This window comes from Phocoena sinus, chromosome 8 (genome assembly GCF_008692025.1).
Source record: "Phocoena sinus isolate mPhoSin1 chromosome 8, mPhoSin1.pri, whole genome shotgun sequence".
Classification (NCBI taxonomy): domain Eukaryota; kingdom Metazoa; phylum Chordata; class Mammalia; order Artiodactyla; family Phocoenidae; genus Phocoena; species Phocoena sinus.
In genome coordinates this window covers 95667170-95687999 of record NC_045770.1, presented here as the reverse complement: position 1 = coordinate 95687999, position 20830 = coordinate 95667170, and positions in this window count along the sequence as shown.

Below are 20830 nucleotides of genomic sequence, written 5' to 3'. Positions count from 1 at the left end.
GGGTTTTGGCCAGGAGTCCCCATTCCTGGCAGAGTGCTGTAACCTTGCTGAGGGTGTGGGGCATCTGAAGTCAGTCAATCAATGTCATGACACATCTTTTTAGCATAACTGCCAGCCAGAAACTAGGAAACGCTCCCTCAGTTTTTGCTTGGAGCCTGCTTTGTGGAAGTTAAATTGCTCCTGGCCCTTTTCAGCCCTCTTCTCACTGAATCACAGGGTTTTAGCAATGCGAGGGAATCCGGAAGCTATGTCCTTCGTCACTGGAGAAGTTGAAGCACGGAGTAGTGAGGTGACCAACCCAAGTTCCTATAGCCAGGAGCAGCAGAGCCTGGATTATCCATCCATCCATCCATCCATCCATCCATCCATCCACCCTTCCACCCACATGTACACGCATGTGACCCCTTCAATACACATGCACACCCACCAAGTGCTGGGCACTGTGCTAAATCCTGGGGTAACCATTGTGATTAAGATAGACCCCATCCCTGATCTCTTCAACTGCACAGTCCTGAAGAAAAGACAGCCATGAACAAACAAATTGCATTAATAAAATGTGCACAAAAAAGAAATTAAATGACCCCAAATGAAAACTGTGAGAGTTGTGAAGGAGACATTCATGGTGCTGGGAGGCATTGAGGGGGGAGTCAGAGATTGCTCCAAGATAGACTTAACCTATAAGCTGTGACCCAAAGAAGTCTCCACTAAAAAACAAACCAACAAACAAACGAAGCTGTAATAGAAAAAAAAAAAAAAGACTCCTTTGAAAATAGCAAGCCAACCTGAAAGGTACCTGGGGATAAATCTAGCAAAAGACGGGCCTGACTGTTATGGAGAAATTTATAAAGCATTACAGAAGGAAATAAAAGAGCTGGGAAGACTGAGGGGACGATGGGAAATGAAGAGGAGGGAGAAAAGGCAGGCAGGAGGGCTCCCCGATGCCCATGCCAGGTGGACTCTGTGTGCGCTGAGATAAAAGTCGATGAAAAAAGCAAAGAACAATTTGGATTCAGGACTCTGGGCTCTTTCTTTCCGGTAATGGGCTGTACTTTCATGCCTGCTTGTTACAAGCATAGCTAATGCACAGGCGATTTTGTAACCAGCTTTCTTCCCACTTAACAATATAGCACGGATACTTCCCACATCATTAAATAGCATTTGATGAAAAACCATAAGAACGGTTCCCCAAGGCAGACAAGCACGGGTGTTTCCTCTATTTCAGAGATGAGGAGGACCCTGAGGGGTGGAGGAAAGAGGCTAACATTCATGCGGCATCTATTACATGCCATCTAATTCTCACACCTACACTGGGATACAGAGCTTTTCCCTTCATCTTGCAAAGGAGGAAAAGGGGGGCAGGGGGCAGGTTCCAGCTGCTCAGTCACAGGGCCGGGACTTGAACCTGGGTCTCCAGGAGTCTTGGCTCTGTGCTCTTTCCCAAGTTGAGGGAGGGGGCACACCGTGCCAGTCCTTCTTTGTCTCCCTTAGAGTGCCTTCACCCTGCTGGGTGAATGGACGTTCGTTCAGTCACTCAACACGTGAGTGATGAGGGCCTACTCTACCTGGCATTGTGCTAAAACTGGGGCTGCAGCGGGGAACGAAACCGAGATCCCGCCTAAGGTTCCTAGGACTGATACAATCAATTACCACAAGCTTGGCAGCTTAAGACAAGGGAAATTTATTGTCTCGTAGTTCTGGAGGCCAGCACTCTGAAATCAAGGTGTTGGCAGGGTCTTGCTCCCCCCTGCAGGCTCTAGGGGAGAACCTTCCTTGCCTCTTCCAGCTTCTGGTGGCTCCTGGAAACTCTTGATTTTTCCCAGCATCACCTCCTCTCTGCCTCCATTTTCATGTGGGCTTCTTTCCGGTGTCTCCATGCCTCAAATCTCTCTCTCTTTTCTCAGATATGTCATCAATCATTGGATTTAGGGTCCACCCTAATCCCAGAATGATTTAATCTTGAGACCCTTAACCTAATTATATCTGTAAAGAGTGTTTCCAGATAAGGTCAAGTCCCAGCTATAGGGGTCAGGACTTGGACATATCTTTTGGGGAGACAAAATTCAACACATTACACAGACCCACATTCTAGTGGAGGGAAATGAAGAACAAGTGCATATATAGCATGTTAGATGGCCAGAAGTGCTATGCCAAAGAGGGGGGAGAAGAGAGAAAGAAGACAGAATACGTGGGGGAGGGCACTGCAGTTCTAAATGGATGCTTAGGGCATCCATTTAGATGGATGGTAACATTTGAAGCGATGATGTGAAGGTGGTGACAGAAAAAGCCATCTGCATGGAAGGTGTTCCAGGGAGAAAGAATAGCAAGTTTAAAAAGCCCCAGGGAGAGAATAGACCTGGAAAGAATCAAGCACGGAGAAGAGAAGGAGGGAGGAAGTCCAAGCAGTCGTGGGACCAGCACCAGGGAGGGTCTGTGGAGCTTGGTTACTCCAAGTGAGATGGAGCCACTGCAGGGTTTGGGGTCGAGGTTGATATAACTGGTGTGGAGACCAGTGAGGAGGCAACTATAAAAATCTAGGCGAGAGATGCTGACTTGGACCGGGGTGGCAGGAGCAGGGGTGGGGAGGGTTGGTGGGGTTCCAGGTACCTTTTGGAGGTAAGGTCAACAGGATTTCCTGACAGATGTGACATGTGCAAAAAATAGAGGAGTCCAGATAACAGCAAGGTGTTTTGGTCTGAGCAACTCAAGAACGGAGTTGCCATTAACTGAGTTGGAGAAGGTCTGCAGGTGGAGCCGAATTGTGGGAATGATTAGGACCTGAGCTGTGGACGTAGCGAGTGTGAGGTGTCAATCAAGAAGAGATGCTGGTTGGGGAGTCAGATATTTGAGGCTGGGGTTTGGGACAAGGTCTGGTCTGGAGCTAGAAAGGTGGACGTGGTCAGCCAAGAGACACATTTTAAAGCATGAAGAGACTGAAGAGGGGAACCAACAAAGGAGGCAGGGAGGCGTGACCAGTGAGGTGGGAAGAAAGCCCGGGAAGTGTGTCACGTTGGAAACCAAATGAAGAGCGATTTCAAGAGGAGGTGGTGATCGATTATGTCAAACGCTGCTGCTGGGTCAAGGGAGATGAGTGCAGAGGAGTGGCTCTTGGGGTCTTAGAGGTCTTTGGGGTCTTTGCTGAGAGCAGTTCCACTGGAGTGGTGGGGTGGAAGCTGACTGGAGTGGGGTTAAAGGGAGTGCAGGAAAGAAACTGGAGAGAGCCCACAGAGACAGCTTTCATAGTGTTCTGATGAAAAGGGGAAGAGGGAAATGGAATAGTACCAGAGAAAGGCGTGAGGTCCAGAGATGTTTTATAATTTTTTAGGAAGAGAGAAATAACAGCGTGTTTGTATGCTGGTGGCAGTGATCCAGCAGAGAGCGGAAATTGGTGACAGAGGATAAAACAGAAAATCTCCGAACGATGTGCTCCAGGGAGCCAGAGTGGGTGGGATCCGGGGCACAGAGAGGGGCGGCCTTAGACTCAGGGACAGTCCGTGCTGGTAATGGGGGGAGAGAGGGAGTCAGAGGCCTCGGGCTCATGTGCTGGAAAGTGGGTACATGGGAGGCAGGAGCTTGTGGAAAGTCTCTTTTTCGATCGCTTTTATTTTCTAAGGGGGCCAAAGTAAGACCTTCTGCTGAGGCTGGGGATGGAGGAGGAAGTGCTGCGGGTCTGAGGCAAGAGGAGATGGCGGGTCTAGGAGAGGGGATAGGGGAACGTGATGGGGAAATAAATAACTCGATCACAGGGTAGCATCAAGGGCCCACTTGAGAGTTGTTTTCTATGTGCTGGTTGGAAGACTAAGTGAATGAAAGAGTGATTTTGAGATCCACAAGGGTAGGAAACGCTCTCCTTTGATCACCGCTATGTATGTTTCCAGTCCCCAGCACAGAGTCTGGTGCTTGAGTCACGTTTATTCATGATGGAACAGGCTGGTGAAAGGAAGGGGCTGTTCTGTTTGACAGTGTTTTTCTCTTGACCACAATAATCTCCTCTTAGAAGATGGAGTGAGACCCCGGGCAGCTGTAAGACCCATGGCACCAGCCATCTTGCAAGAAGTTAATTATCCCTGGAGTGTTTCTCCTTTCTGTTCTTGGCGGTGGAGAGTGAGCCTTTGTTCCTGACAACCTCAATTAGCTCCTGCTTCTCCTGAGTTCCCCTCCTTGACTAGAAGACTGATGCTGTGGTCGCCAGCCTGTTTCTGGGCAAGTGAGATAGCCTGGTTTTCCCTGAGGCCAACCCACCCTCTCAGACCCGAGACACCCGTTGCGTTGGGTGTGCCCAGGGACGACAGCAAGAAGGTGCCTGACTCCTCCTACTCCATCCCTGTGGATCAATGGTTTGGACAGTGAGGGACTGACCTGGGCTCACTCCAAAACCCAGGCTCCAGGCCCCGCCCACAGTCCTCCCCACCCCTGAAGACGCTCCTCTCCTGGGCTCTTCCCCCAAGGCAACCAGGTCCTGCCTGGGCATCTGCTTCTTCAGCACCTTGGGCAGCAGTTCCCATCCTGTCCAGACAGGGGGCCTTTGACACTGGGGCTAAACCCCAGGAAGAGTCTGGGGGGTGGGTCTCCAGCATCTGTAGTTTAAAAAGTTCCCCATGGCTGAAACACAGCCATGATTGAGAACCACTTCATCATCCATAAAATCAGACTAATAATACCTTTTTAATTATGAGGAATAAAAAGCAAAGCAGTGTGGACACTGTTTATCCAGCAGTCATGATGTGTCCAGAACGTCAGCTATCCCTTCTTTAACCTCCATAGCAGTTCTACGAGGTAGGTATCATTAGTCCCATTTTACAGATGGGGAAGCAGGTTCAAAGAGGTGAATGAACTTGCCCTTGGGTATTGAGCTGGTAGTTGGCAGAGCAAGGGTATGAAGCCAGATCCATATGCCTCCAAGGTAGCTTCCCATCTGTACCTGGCACATGGTGGGCCTTTATTCACAGGGGCTGTTTTATCTCTCTTCTATCAAGTATATAGATAATGATAATCCCAGGCAGAAAGAGTGAAGTGGGTTTTTTACTGGACTATAGACATGGTCATATAGTGGTCAGATAGATGATGTAGTCCATCCTACCTGGAAGGTGTGAGGAGGGCTTTGTGAAGGAGGGGAGAGGGTATTTGAACCGGGAATTTAGGAGCCACTGAAGGCCTAGGAGGAGGAAAGGGATGCGATCAGAGCCAGAAGAATCAAACTGGGGGAGGAAAGGAGAACAGGCGGTAGGGAGACCAGTCGGGAGCCTACTGCATGGGCGGGCTACTGCAATGGACAGGCAGCAGTCCAGCTGCAAACAGGCCAGCAAAAGGCATACAGGGCAGGCCCCTGGGCCCGGCTGCCTCTCTGCTGGAGAGCCAAGCTGTTTTCACAAGGCAGCTGGAAGCGCTCTTGGCCAATCTCATCTCCAAACGACAGCATTTCATGATCATTTGAGCCTTTCTTGGGCTTCATCAAAGGCTACGAGTGTCTTGAAAAAGAGAAGCATCTCTTTCCTCAGGTGAGGGGAAAACACGCCAGAGCTTTCTCTTCTAATATAACCTAGACAAGGAGATGCAGCTGAACTTGGCAGAGCCTGCTGGAGAAGGCTAATAGACTCGACATAAAGAGAATTATAGGAAGAGACAGCTCCGGAGGGTGGTGGGGTAGGGAGAGAAAGAGGCCCTAGGACTGCCAGCCCCAGGTGGGCACATAGGGAGCTGGGATCAGGGTAGGCAGCAGAGGTAGCCCCGGGGCCTGGCTGGGCTCAGCTTCTCACCCAGCTAGAAGCTTCTCCAACCGAAGAGCAGAGACATAAGACCCCTCGCCCCCAGCATCCTCTTGGTGGCTTTCCAGTGATCCCATTAGTTATGGAGGCTGAGGGACTAGAATGGAATCCATAGCGTTTCCTGCATGGGAGCTCTCCGTGGGGGAGGATGGAAGTGACCTAGAAACATTTTGCCAGGAAAAAAACCAACCAACCAACCAACCCACGCAGCTTTGACACTCCCACCAGAGGCGGGGAAGGGGGTGGAGGATCTCATGTGTATATGCAGTGCTGTAAATACCATCTCAGGCAGTTAGCTGTCCCATGGAACATTTGGCTTGGACCACGGTGCTTTGCGTTTATAAAATCAGATTATTCTCCTTCTGCCTTTCATAAAAACCAGCACTGGTCTCTGACTCACAGGCTCAAAACAGCCTGCGCTCGTTACAGAGGCCAGGAATTCAGCGGTGGCACAGGCTGGAACTGTTCTCAAATAGGAAATCGAAGACAGGGAGACAAAGGAGGGGAGAGGGAGGGGGAAGGGAAGGCAGAGCAGGAAATAGATGCGGAGTTAATGTTCAGCCAGGGCTCTGAGGCTGGCTCCTGGGTGCCCCGAAAGGCTTCTCAGACCCAGGAGCAAGGAGGGCAGGGTCTCGGCTCCCCACGGGCAGCCCGTCAGTCCCCCGCCAGCACCACCAGGCTACTCAGCCCAGCTCCTGAGTTTTAGGCCTTTGCCCTGTCGCGCTGAGCGAGGGGCTGTCACCTCCACCAGGGCGCCATCACTCACAGTTGATATGGTGGCTGCAGGGCTGCGGGTCAGCTGGGGCTGTGGAGGCAGGGCTGGTGGGGGCAGAGGCCAGGGGAGGCCAGGGGTGGCTGCTAAGAGAGGTGCTGCCTGTTCTGACTTGCCTCTCTCTCCGCCTGCTCCCCTTTGCTTTGTCTTTCTTTTTCTAGCTTCCTTTGAGTCTCTGGCTCATTTGATCTCATTGCCTCTGTCATTCTTTGTCTCCACCCCTCTTTCTCTGAATCTCTTACTCTCTGAAGAAAAATGGCTGAACTTGTTAAACCAGAGACCAAACACCCCAAAGGGCCGGATGTATGAGAAGGGAGGACGGCTTCCACCTCTGGGCTCTTCCTCTGCCTCGCAGCGGGTTCCCGTGGAGAGGAAGGGCAGGGAGGGAATGGGGGTGGCTGAGAAAAATCAATGCAAAGCATGTCATTTTCCAGGTCTGGTGACAGGGGCTGGAGGGCTGAGAAGGGCAGGGAAACCGAGAAGGGCGAGGCACTGGCTCCAGCCAAGGCTGGACAACTAGTGTGGCCACCACCCTGCAGGAGGAAGCAGCCGGTGACAGGCCATGATGCCCCAGTGAAGTCGGGAGGCGCTGAAGCTGCAGCCTGACCAGCGGGATCCCTCCGCCTTTGCATGGAGTGAAACGGGGCATTTCTGGGGATGTAGCACAAGGACAGAAGGACAAGGAAAGAAGGTGCCAGAACTAGGGGCGTTAGGAATGTCACTTCATCATTCCTCCTAACTGCCCCGTGAGGGGTATTCTTCTCATCTTAAAGGTCAGGGAGGCTCAGACAGGCCACGGACCGTGTCCAATGCACCCAGCTGGGAGGAGCAGGGCCAGTTCCTCGGCCTGGGCTTTTTCTAGTAGCACTTCTTCCTGTAGCTGATGGAAACCCAGCCCGTGGCAGGTTCAGAGTAAAGGCAGTCAGGTGAGGATGAGCCCAAAGGTGGGGAAGATGGAGGGAGGAGGGGGAAGGCAGGAAAATGCCGTGGAGACTTGTGTCAAGAGACCTGTCCTCCGGAGCTCACCTGTCAGGCAGTGCGGAAATGCAGTTCATTGTGCCCATGTCCATCCTGAGACATGGAAAGGTTCTGCTGCTCTGAGGAAAGCAGAAGGGGGAGGAGGGAAGAGCTGACAGAGAGAGGGAAGCAGAGTCCTTCCCGCTTTCTCCCGCTCCGCCCTCCCCTCCCTGGAATGCGGGCTCGTGGGCAGCCAGGACAGACAGAAGAGAGCGTTTACTGAGCCTATCACGTGCCTGTGCTGTGCTACGCGTGGTCACAGAGGCGCTTTTCACTGTCATAACACCTTCGTCCTTATTTTACAGAGAAGTAAACTGAGGCACAGAGAGGTTGAGCAATTTGCTCAGGATCACACAGTTAGTAAGTGGCAGAGCCAGAGCTGACCCCCCCTCCTTTCCATGGCCCCGAGCTCTGTCTTTCTGTCTCTCTCTCTCATGTCCAAGCATGGAGCTGGGGGCAGGTGGTCAGGGTGAGGGAACACATCAGCCAGTCTTCTCAGTCCCCAGGCTGGTTGGGAGCAGCAGAGGCTGAGCCAGGCCTAATGGGGCAGTGCCCACCACTGGGAAAGGAGAAGACAAATGACAGAGGCAGCCCAGGGGCAGCCCAAGCTGCCTCCTTCCCAGCACCCCCTGCAGTCCAATGAACTATAATTTGTAATAGCGGTGGGCCTGTCTGGGCCCCTCCTTGGCCGGCTGGAGGAGCAGGCTGTGTCGGGCATCTTCATCTTCTCCAGGGAGCGGGGACCGCGGTCACGCGTGGCCGTGGCAGGCGGGGCGGCTGAGTGTGGGAGGGCTCTGCGGTGGGCAGGAGCCTGGTGAGTCTGTGCTGCAGTCCCCGGCTGAGAGCTGTACGCCTTCATACCCTGGGCTAGGACTCAGGATGTGCTTTGGGCCCCCAACCCCATGGGCTGGAGGGACAAAGTGGGAGCTTCCACAGCTCCACCTGGACAGGCTCCGAGCGGGAGAGGGTACCATCTGTGAGGGGTGCAGAGAGCCAGGCGAGCGGCTGGCTCCAGGCAGGCCCGAGGGGCATGCTCCTTGCACCTCCATGTGAGCTGACATCTGACCCTGAGACATTCATGTGACGTGGGGGCACTCACCACGTGCCTCTAAGATAAGCCCGTCGCGTAGCGCTAACGTATGGCTGCTATGTCCCTAGCACCACTCCCAGCCCGAGTGACATGCACCCAACTCTGACACGCTGGTAAGAATGAAACTCGAATGTGTGACCCTGACATTCAATGCTGTTTATTTCACCCATGACTGATATATGGCTCTCACCTATGTTAAAAATTTTGGAACCAATTTTTCAAAATCAGGAGATTCACGTACAAATTGGAAGCTCTGGCTCTCTCGGGTGCCTGTTCCCACAGGGCTACACTGGCTGGTGCTGAGCATGGCGCTCCCTCCAGGCAGGGCAGGGCTCTCCCGGCTGACCAGGAACTCTGCCCTGCCCACTTCTCTCATTCCCACTGCCCTCTGGCCCCGCAAAGCCCAGGGCTTGGGATCTGGGTCTAGCACGTGCCTGTGGTGGCCCCCATAACACAATCCTCTGGTCCTTCACAAAAATGCAGCCACTTCCTAGCTCAGGAAAGGATGGAGGCAGCCTGCTACAAGCTAGGACGCCTTATCCTGGGTCCTTCATTACTGTCACTCTGCAGATGACAGATGATGTATTTCTCCAAGGGACACCTGATTGGACATGCAGAGCCTGTCACGGTAACAGTTGGAGTCCCCATTTCCTGCTCCTGAGCTGCCAGGGAAGCCTCTTGGCCTGTCCATCATGCTCAGAGACTCAGGTCAGGCCATCCTGGGCCTAAGGAGGTGGTTGCCATGGGAACCAGGACTGGGGCTGGACTGAGGAAGGCACGGTCTTATCCCTTCACAGGTTGCATCTACTTTTTCACTTCTGCTTCAAGGAATGTTTGTTGAGCACCAGTGACGTGCCAGGCCCTGTATGAGAAATGGAAAGGGGCCTAAGATTCAGACCCTTGCCTTAAGAAACTCATGGTTCGAGGCCTTCCCTGGTGGCGCAGTGGTTGAGAGTCCGCCTGCCGATGCAGGGGACACAGGTTCGTGCCCCGGTCCGGGAATATCCCACATGCCACGAAGCGGCTGGGCCCGTGAGCCATGGCCGCTGGGCCTGCGCGTCTGGAGCCTGTGCTCCGCAACGGGAGAGGCCACAACGGTGAGAGGCCCACGTACAGAAAAAAAAAAAAAAAAAAAGAAAAGAAACTCATGGCTTGATAAATTAGGAACTTGGGATACACACTACTGTATATAAAATAGATGAGCAACAAGGACCTACTATATAGCACAGGAAACTATATTCAATATCTTGTAATAACCTATAATGGGAAAGAATTGGAAAAAGTTATATACACATATATATGTATATATATAACTGATTCACTTTGCTGTACACCTGAAACTAACACAACATTGTAAATCAACTCTACTTCAATCAGAAAGAAAGAAACACATGGTTCAAGGAAGAGACAAGAACAGACCACATGTGACCACACAGCCTGGCTGGCTTTACAGTTGAAGGTCAGGGAGAAGCCTAAGTCGAGTGCTGAGGTTGAGAAAAGCCCTTCAGCGGGGGTAAAATCAGGACAACTTCATGGGGAGTGTGGCTTTTGAGTTGGGCCTTGAAAAGTTTCACTGGGGAGAGGGAGTGAGAGAGGGTGTTTGGGCAGGGGCTGGGAATTAGGGGAGGGAGAACAGGGAGGTAGGCAAGTACAGGGTAGGGAGGGCCCATCTGGCTACGGGAGCATGTTCAAAGGGGCTGATCTGCGGGATGTTAAGATCCTCCCTGGTCAGATACACACGGGGAAGATTGGGTTCATTTCCAGGAAGGCGTAGCGAATACAGAATCTTCCACGTTTATTTGCCCACGGGACCTCCCTCTGCCTCCTCTCTTTATGTTTGCAGCTGTGGGGAGCAGCCCCTGGGTAGGGGAAGGGGGAGGCAGAGGAGGTAGCGTGCAGAAGCCTGGAAAGGAGGCAAAGCCAGGTCGTGTAGAGCCTCGGGTGCCAGGTAGCAGCTTTGCTCTGCAGGGAATGGGAACACGAAAGGTTTCTAGGCAGAAGGTGACACTAGCAGGTTTGCTAACGTTTTAGAAAGATCAGGGGCCACTGGAAGAGGAAGAAGAGCAAGGAGGGGTGTGAAAGGGGAGGGGATGAGGAAGAAGGCTTCGGCCCTGGACCCGCAAGAGGACGGGAGAGTGACAAGGTAGGTGGCAGTGGACATGTGGAGGGGCTGGAAGGGAGAAGCATTTGCTGGCATCTCCGTGGGGTGGCAGGGCTTGCTGGCTTTCCTCGGGGAGGAGAGTGGCCAGCGGTTCCCTTCTTAGCGATGTGGAGCATTCCAAGCCCCTGAGAAAGCTGACCACCCGCATGGGAGGGGCATCCTGCAAGGCGGGGAAGCCCGCGTTCTCTGCAGGAACGGAAGGCCAGCAAGAAGGACGCCCTATTGTGCGTATCCATCTCTTCAACTGAAAAGGGGATAGAGACAAACTGGGGTGGGGGGTGGCTTCGAGGGCCAAGGAGCCAGTTAGCACCTTGTAGATATTCAGGGCAAGTTATTCCCACGATGCTCAGGATAGCGGCTTCTTAGGAGCTAAGGTTCTGGAGTGGGGCAGCTTTGGGATCAAACTTTAGCTTTACTCTGTGCTGATTGCATGGCCTTGACCAAGTCACCTCCTCCCTAAACCTCAGCCTCCTCATCTGAAAACAGGGCCAATCACAGTATTCCCCTGGGGAGTGGTAAGGATGAAGTGAGAGATTGCCCTATCGTATAAGGTGCTAAATGGTGCCTGATGCAGTAAGCGCTCAATAAATATTAGCTATTATTAATTTTTAATATGAATGAAGAGTTATACTGTTTGTAATAAAAGTCCAATTCGGATTTATATTACAGAACTTTTAAATGCAGTTGTATTACTTTCAGGTACAAACAGTGACCCCTGTTGGGCTACGGCAGTATTGGCAAGGAGAGTCTTCGGGGGCTGTCTTAGCCCCTTCGGGCTGCTATTACAGAACACCACAGACCGGGGGGCTTACAAGTAACAGAAGTTTATTTCTGACAGTTTTGGAGGCTGGGAGGTCCAGGCTCAAGATGCTGGCAGGTTCAGCCTCTGGTGAGGGCCCGCATCCTGGTTCATAGACGGTGCCTTCTAGCTTTAAACTCACAGCGGGGAGGGAGCAAGGGATCTCTTCTGCGTCTCATTTACAAGGGCACTAATCCCTAAAGGCCTACCTCCTAATGCCATCAGAATGGGCATTAGGATTCAATCTATGACTAGAACAAAAAATTTCGCAATTTGTATGGAAACACAAAAGACCCCGAATAGCCAAAGCAATCTTGAGAACGAAAAAAGGAGCTGGAGGAATCAGGCTCCCTGACTTCAGACTATACTACAAAGTAACAGTAATCAAGACAGTATGGTACTGGCACAAAAACAGAAAGATAGATCAGTGGAACAGGATAGCCCAGAGATAAACCCATGCACATATGGACACCTTATCTTTGATAAAGGAGGCAGGAATGTACAGTGGAGAAAGGACAGCCTCTTCAATAAATGGTGCTGGGAAAACTGGACAGGTACATGTAAAAGTATGAGATTAGATCACTCCCTAACACCATACACAAAAATAAGCTCAAAATGGATTAAAGACATAAATGTAAGGCCAGAAACTATCAAACTCTTAGAGGAAAACATAGGAAGAACACTCTATGACATAAATCACAGCAAGATCCTTTCTGACCCACCTCCTAGAGTAATGGAAATAAAAACAAAAATAAACAAATGGGACCTAATGAAACTTCAAAGCTTTTGCACAGCAAAGGAAACCATAATCAAGACCAAAAGACAACCCTCAGAATGGGAGAAAACATTTGCAAATGAAGCAACTGACAAAGGATTAATCTCCAAAATTTACAAGCAGCTCATGCAGCTCAATAACAAAAAAACAAACAACCCCATCCAAAAATGGGCAGAAGACCTAAACAGACATTTCTCCAAAGAAGATATACAGAATGCCAACAAACACATGAAAGAATGCTCAACATCATTAATCATTAGAGAAATGCAAATCAAAACTACAATGAGATATCATCTCACACCGGTCAGAATGGCCATCATCAAAAAATCTAGAAACAATAAATGCTGGAGAGGGTGTGGAGAAAAGGGGACACTTTTGCACTGCTGGTGGGAATGTGAATTGGTTCAGCCACTATGGAGAACAGTATGGAGGTTCCTTAAAAAACTACAAATAGAATTACCATATGACCCAGCAATCCCACTACTGGGCATATACCCTGAGAAAACCAAAATTCAAAAAGAGTCATGTACCAAAATGTTCATTGCAGCTCTATTTACAATAGCCCGGAGATGGAAAGAACCTAAGCGCCCATCATCGGACGAATGGATAAAGAAGATGTGGCACATATACACAATGGAATATTACTCAGTCTTAAAAAGAAATGAAATTGAGTTATTTGTAATGAGATGGATAGACCTAGAGTCTGTCATACAGAGTGAAGTAAGTCAGAACGAAAAAGACAAATACCGTATGCTAACACATATATATGGAATTTAAGGGAAAAAAATGTCATGAAGAACCTAGGGATAAGACAGGAATAGAGGCGCAGACCTACTGGAGAACGGACTTGAGGATATGGGGAGGGGGAAGGGTGAGTTTTGACAGGGCGAGGGAGAGTCATGGACATATATACACTAACAAACGTAGTAAGGTAGATAGCTAGGGGGAAGCAGCCGCATGGCACAGGGATATTAGCTCGGGGCTTTGGGACAGCCTGGAGGGGTGGGATGGGGAGAGTGGGAGGGAGGGAGACGCAAGAGGGAAGACATATGGGAACATATGTATATGTATAGCTGATTCACTTTGTTATAAAGCAGAAACTAACACACCATTGTAAAGCAATTATAGCCCAATAAAGATGGTTAAAAAAAAAAAAAAAAAAAAGGATTCAATCTATGAATTTGCAGGGGGACACGAACACTCAGTCCAGGGGTCTATGTTAATCACTGGATAATAATAATTCGAAATGAATGACTCATTCCTATATCTTAAAAGGTGCTTCTCAAGTGCTTAAGAGTTTCTCCTGTTACATAGTCCCAGTGAGCCCTTAGAATACGGACCCCTATGCTTACTTGCTGCTCGCGGCTCTTTAGGGAGTAGTAGGGCCAAGGTCCAGGTCTGGTCCAGAGTCATCACCAGCCAGGGATGAGTGGTCAGGCAGGAGAGGGGCTGAGGAGAGGCCCGACCACTGACAGCATCGTTCGGAAAAAGGAGCAGACTGAGGTCAGGGGAACCCCAGCGGCCTCTTCCTGGCGGCCAGGGACAGGGCCAGAGCTCGTGGCTCCACTCCCTGAATGACGAAAGCACGAGGGACCTGGGGTCACTCACCAGCCAAGCCTCCAGCCGCCTGCTCCCGGTGAACTGGAGTTTCCTGCAGCAGGTCCCTCTGCTAGCTTTCCACTAGATTCCATTCTTGCTTCCTTCAGAGCAGTAGAATCATAGGTGGGCACCTTGTCACCCAGCTAGACTTTTTGCAGTAAGGTCAAGTTCTTGCCAATGGGATATCAGCCAAAGTGATGTGTGCTTCATCTGGGGCAGAGCCTTTAAGTCAATAGGCCCACCTCCTCCTCGATCTCCTCCCCCTGCCCCCCCAGCATCAACCAGGACATGGCTGACACCCAGCCTCACCCGTGAAAATGTACGCAACCCTAGGGAATGGTCGGGAAACAAGATAGAAGGAATCTGAGTCTCCAAACGACTGAGTACGGTGATCTACCCGCCCAAAGCTTTACAAAAAAAAAGAGAAAGAAATTTCTTCGTTCTTTATGGTACTGGGTTTTGGGGCGGGGGGGACGGGAGAGGGTTTCTTTGTCATAGCAGCTTAGCTTCCTCTAAGTAATACAAGGAACTTCCAATAAATATGACAGAAAAGAAAAAGAAAGTGCAAGGCAAGTCGTTTCTGAATCTGGGACCATTGGTTTCCCTTCTATAAAACAGAGCTAACATCCAGTATTACCAGTTTACATCTAGTATTTTTCATTGAACTTCGACCATATGTCCAGGATAAAAGGAAGGGTAGGGATACAAAGAAATAGAAAACAACAAAAATCTTCAAACTCCTTGACCCATCCTTCCTAGTAGGGCCTAATTCACCTTGACCAGTCTCACGACACACATGTGTCCTGGCTTCACAGGGTCCACACACTTTCTCCAAACAAGCTGTGAACATTAAAGGCTCTAGGCCTTTGCTCAAGCTGTATGCTCCACTGGAATGCCCTTTCCCTTCTTCCTTGCTGGTGAAATGCCCCTCATCCTTCCAGACTTCCTCTGGGGTACAGTTAGCTCTTCCTCACTGGGTCATATTACCAGGAAGGTGCACATCCCTCTGGTTTCTTTTTAGTACTAATAATCAATTTCCAACTTTCAATTACTAAACTTTGAATGTCCAGTACTGAGTGCGAGGCCTGGTAAAGAACAAGCGCTCAGAAATGTGCACTCATTTGACAAACACTGATGAGGCCCTGTGCTAAGGATAAGAGGCACAGTCGTGAAGAAAACATACACCTCTGCCCTCAGGCAGCTTATATGCTAGTGGGGAAAACAGACATTAAACAAACACACACACAAGCCAATATATAATTACACATAGTGATGAATGATGTAAGGAAACAAACAAGACATGGGACTAGAACACCGTGGCTGATGACGGCTTTTCAGTGGGATGTCAGGGCAGGCCTCCCTGAGGAAGTGCCATTTGGGCCAAGACTTCAAGGGAATGGGCATTGGGGAGGTGAAGGAGGGTGTCTGGGGTGGGAATGGTGCTCTAGGCAGAAGGCACGGTATGTACAAATGCTCAGAGTCAGGAAAGAGCTCCATGTGTGAGTTGCGGATAATAAATGGGGGAGCGTGGCAGGAGATGGGGCAGGGCAGCATGAGGATTTGGGGTTTTATCTGCTGAGTACCCAGCAGCCATGGAAGGGCTTTAGGTAGAGGAGTGACCCTCTGTGGCTTCCATCAGCAAGAAAGGAGGTTACTGCAATGGTCCAAGCTCAACAGTGCGGAGCTTTGGACTCAGGAAGTGGCCGTGGTGGAGGAGAGAGGTGGGCCGGGGGGGTGTTATGGGAACAAAATTGAGGTAGTGGATGTGGCAGTTAAGGGAGAAGTTTTCTGGAAGAGGGGAAGGATGGACGGAAGAGAACAAGGAAGGGAAGAGGGCTTGTGTCTTCAAGAAATGTATCTGGCAATCAGTTGGAGCTATAACTGATGGTGTGTAGGGAAAGCTGGATGACGGGGCAGAGTTTGCGAGAGAACGATACCATTGGCCCCTTTAAACAAGCGCTGTCAATAGCCAGGTGAGGGGGAACAGAATTTGTGAAAGACTCAGGCCTATAAAGAATGGAAATAACCTGCACATCCATCGCTAGGGGACTGGTTAAATAAATTCGGGGCCTCTTTATAACAGATGGTGTAACTATATCAAAGAACAAGGAGACTCTATATGGATGGATAAGGAACTGTTTCCAAGACTTACTGTGAACAAACAAGGCACAGACAGTGGGCATTGCATGTGACCATTTGCATTGATATTAGAGAGGGGGAAATGTATGAAAATAAATATACAAGTATAAAATATAAATATATTCTCTTCTGGAATGAAAACAGACTAACTCTTAGAAGTACCCAAGAGACTGAAAACATTGGTTGCCTCCAGGAAGGAAAACAAGAGTAGAGAGAGACTTTTCACTCTATATCTTTTGTGCCTTATGGGTTTTCAACCATGAGAATGAATTAACTATTAAACAATTAATAATTATCATTAAAGAATATGTTCCGGCTTAAAGATTAAACAGCTGTTACACAACATGTATAGATCTAAGGAGCTGCTGTCAGGGAGGACTTCTGCCTGCTCTGACGAGGCCCCACCCACTATTTCCCCTCCACCCCCCATTGCCTCACTCCCATTCTCTGGTGCTGGGGACACAGCAGTGAGCTGGGGGACTCCTGGCTCTTTGTCTTCCTGTCCTATAAACCCAGGTGTAAAGTAGGACTCTGGTACCAGTTGCAGGGTCCTACAGCTTTGACTGGTACTATTAAAATTGATTTTTTTTTTCTTGAAATCACCTAATATACAGAAAATATATGGTCAGTTCCACAGCAGCAAATAGCTTAAATCAACACACTCCAAGGTCAGAATCCCAAAGCAAAAAGTTTCCACTGAAAACAGATCCACATGTCACCCACGGGAGCAAACCCCCTTGTGCCCTTGGGAGCCAAAACCTGGTGAACCCAGGGAGGACCCAGCCCCTGCTGGGGAGCCCCCTGAATTCTGCACATGGGTGGCCCCTAATGGACCAGTAATGGGCCCTGGTGCCCAATCCAGAACAGGGCAAGGCACGAGATGGGAGAGGAGGAACGTGAGACATGATTTGCAGGACCCAGAGCTGAATGAAAAGGAGAGGTCCCTGCTCAAGACTTAGTAGAGATTCCAAGATGGTGAGAACAGAGCATTAAAGCAAGCACAGGGCCCCATGTGACTGCACAAGTCCCACACCCACAAAGCTAGTCGTGCAACCACGCTCCAAGGTAGGCAACCCAAAGGAGGCTCCGATGAGGTTCAGAGAGACACCAGGATTTGAACCCAGGTAAAGGCCATGCTTCTTACACACACTGCACCCTAACAATAGTAATCACTGTCACGGGCACTCACTCCCTGCAGGGCCCTGTTCTCAGCACTATCCACGTATTTGTTTAATGCACACAACCACCTGCTATGTATATTAGTATCTCTGTTTTTACAGATAACGATGTAAGCACAGAGAAGTGCGGTAACTTTCCCAAGGACACACAGCTAGTGAATGGCAGAACAAGGGTTCAGGTCCAGGGGGTCTGACCCCCAAAGTCCACTCTCACCTCTCCTGGGAGAGGTGGTTCAGGGGTTCAGGGGGCTGAAATCAACCCAGCCATCCAGAGTGGGTGGGTCAGACTTGGAAGCAGAGCAGAAGAGGCCAGAGAGGGCTTTCCTGTGACCGGTTTCTAGATTTGTCTGGGACCACTCAGGAAGTGCTGCATCATGGCCACATCGTGCAGGTCCTAAACACTCTGACTGTTCATAGGAAAATGGGCAGCCACGTCTTCGCTGATGGCCTCGGGCTGATGGGACAGCAACTTGCAAAGAGGAGGGAAAAGATCATGCAAAATGCCGAGGGAAGCTTGAATGTTTATTCCTGTTCCAGCGTTTCTGCCATGAGGACAGGCGGTGACTAACACCAGGGAGAAGAGTCCCCACTCCTCCCACAAGTGGCATCTCTATGCAATGGACACATGAGCCCGCCCATCCCACAGCCACCTGCGTGTCCTTGCCGGGGCAATGGGACACTGCAGAGGGGTGAGGAGACGTGGGCATCTGGCAGGTTAGGGCAGGAAACCGGCCTTTAATAACCTGTGGCTAATGGGAAAAACAGTGCTTTCGTGAGAGGCATGGCGGACCCCAGAGAAGCAAGAATTAGACTGACTAAATCCTCTCTCTCTCTCATCACAGTTCTGTGGGAGCCCCGAGCTGTGTTTACCACATGGTTCATCACATCCTCACCCAAAACTTCAGGAATAACTACGTTAGTATTCCCATTTTATCAACGGGGAGGCTGATACCCTTGAAACGGTGAGTAACCTGTCCAAGAACACCCAGACGACAAGGGCCAGAGCTGGGATCCCAAGACCGGTCTGTCTGACTCCAGTGAGTGAGTGGGTAACTACCGTGTTATGCCACCGCACTAGGTCACTTCTGCATCTGAACAAGAGGGCTGAGGAGCTACAGCACGTGGAATTGTGTGAAAGCTAAAATAAGACAATGCATGGAGAGCTCCTAGCACGGCAGCTGGTATATAGTAAGTGCTCAAGAAATGAGCTGCAGAAGAGAGCCCACTTGGCTTCAGGCTAGTCAAACCTCCCATATTGGGTATGAATCCACTTGTAGCAGGTTGTATGATTTTATTTTATCTCAGACACCCAGAGTTTGGACCTTAAGCTTCAGCACGCTAATGGATGTAAATGAGATGCAAATTAAGCTGTCCCTGGATATTCAGGAAACCAGCTATCTCTGGCTATAGCTCTCTCTTCTCCTTCTTCTGGAGATCAAGGGGATGGGCTGTCTCTGAAGACAAGCCAATGCGCACATCTGTCTGAGTTACCGGTCATCACCAGTAAATGGCATCTCCAAGCACTTACCATAGCAGAGGTGCTTTCAGGGCCCAATTCTGGGCATCTCCTTTCCTCTCTGTGCTCTTTCAGGAGCCAGGTCCTCACAGGTCTCCATCAGACCCGCTCAGAAGATATGGTGAAATTTCCTCTTACTCAGGACTCAGTGACTGAGGACCGCCCCAAGAGGTCAGCCCTACTGGAAGTGTTCACACGACAAGGGGAATTCGGACAACCACAGGGGTAGATGGAGCTCTGCATAGCAGGATGAGATGCAGAGGGTCAGTATGCTAACGTCATGCAAATGCCTAGAGGCAACTAAATCAGGTGGGCGGGAGGAAAGCACCAGCACAGCCCAAGGACCCTCAATGTGTGGAAGCAGTAGGATCTGTGGTGAAGTGAGCACTTGCCCTGTGTCCAGCTGGCCTCCCCCACGATGCAGGAGCTGCAGGCCCAGAGAGCCTGGTCCTTCCAAGGAAGCTGTACACCTTGGCTTTGAACTTGACATTCTTCATTTCTGGTTCAATTTGTTGTAATACCATTAAGCTTAACAAAAGTTTGAGGTTTTCTGACTCATGGGTCTCATAGAACCTCTTATATGAGTGGTTCTCAACCTCCCCTGGGGTCATGAACCCTTTGAAACCACGATGAATAAACTCGAAAGGAAAGCCACGGTATGAGAAGATAGTTGCAACTCATACAACTGCAAAGGATTGGTGTCTAGAATATATTCATACAAGAACAAACCAAAAGTCCGATATGAATCAATCATTAAAAAAACCCCATACAACTCAATAGAAAAATGGGTAACAGACCGGAACTGTGCTTTACAGAAAGGAAACCTGGATGGCCAATAAACATACAAAAAGCGCTCACTCTTACTGATCATTGAAGAAATACAAATTAGATAACATTACCAATACACACACACACACACACACACACACACACACACACACACACACACACACCAGACTGGCAAAAATCAAAATGCCTGACGATAAGGACGACAGTGAGATGTGGAGGAAACGGAACTCTCACCCACCGCTGAGGGGAACGTAAATTGGAAAAACACTCTGGAAAAGAATCCGGCACAGTCTGCTAAAGCTGAATGTACCTACACCCCATGACCCAACAATCCCTTCCCAGTTACTTTCCTTACACAGACTCCTGCATGCGTGTAAGACAATGTCCACAGAACATTATTCATAAAAGTCAAATCCTGGAACTATCCCTCTTTTCCAGAAACCGGTGAGCTGTGGCTGAGTTACGCAATGCAAGACAACAGAGCAAGGGAGCAAACGTCCAGGTTCGCACACGACCTCAAGGATCTCAGAAACAATGTCATGTGGCCCTCGGGACGCAAGTCCGAATATTCACCTTCAAAGTTCAAAGACAGGCAAGACCAAACAAGATATTGTAGGAGTAGGTTCATAGGTGGGAAAACTATAGAGAAAGCCGGGGAATGATCATTTTTTTAAAAAATCAGGAGAGTGGTTACCTCCTGGGGGAGGAAGGTGGTACTGTTAACGCAGGGCTCACCGGGGGCGTCTAGGATACTCACAGTGTTTCTCAAAGGAGAGAATTGGTACACAACAGTCGTTCCATTATTCTTTCCATTATAGGGTACACTTTGTATATTCCTCTTTGTGTATATTTCATCACCGAATAAACATAAAAATCAATCTTCCTGCCATTTAAAAAAAAAAAAGATCTGATGAAATGTAGGGATCCTTTTTCCAGAACTATGAAAAAACATCCAAGTGTTCCATCTCAGTGCAGAGGGCTCAGAGAGCCCTTCGAGGTCCTCTGTAGGAAGAGCTCACATATGCTGCTACAGCTGATTCACACAACCGTCATCCCGGGAGGTGGGTAGCCATCCTTACTCCGCCAGTGCAGTGATGCAGCTCAGGCAGCAGCATTGAAGGGAACGTTCCAGTGCTGGCAGAGCCAAGCCGGCACCCCTAAAGAGGAACTCTCCATATCTGCACGGTCTCCCACCACCAGTCTCAGGACCCTTCCCTCCCTTCCTGGAGCATT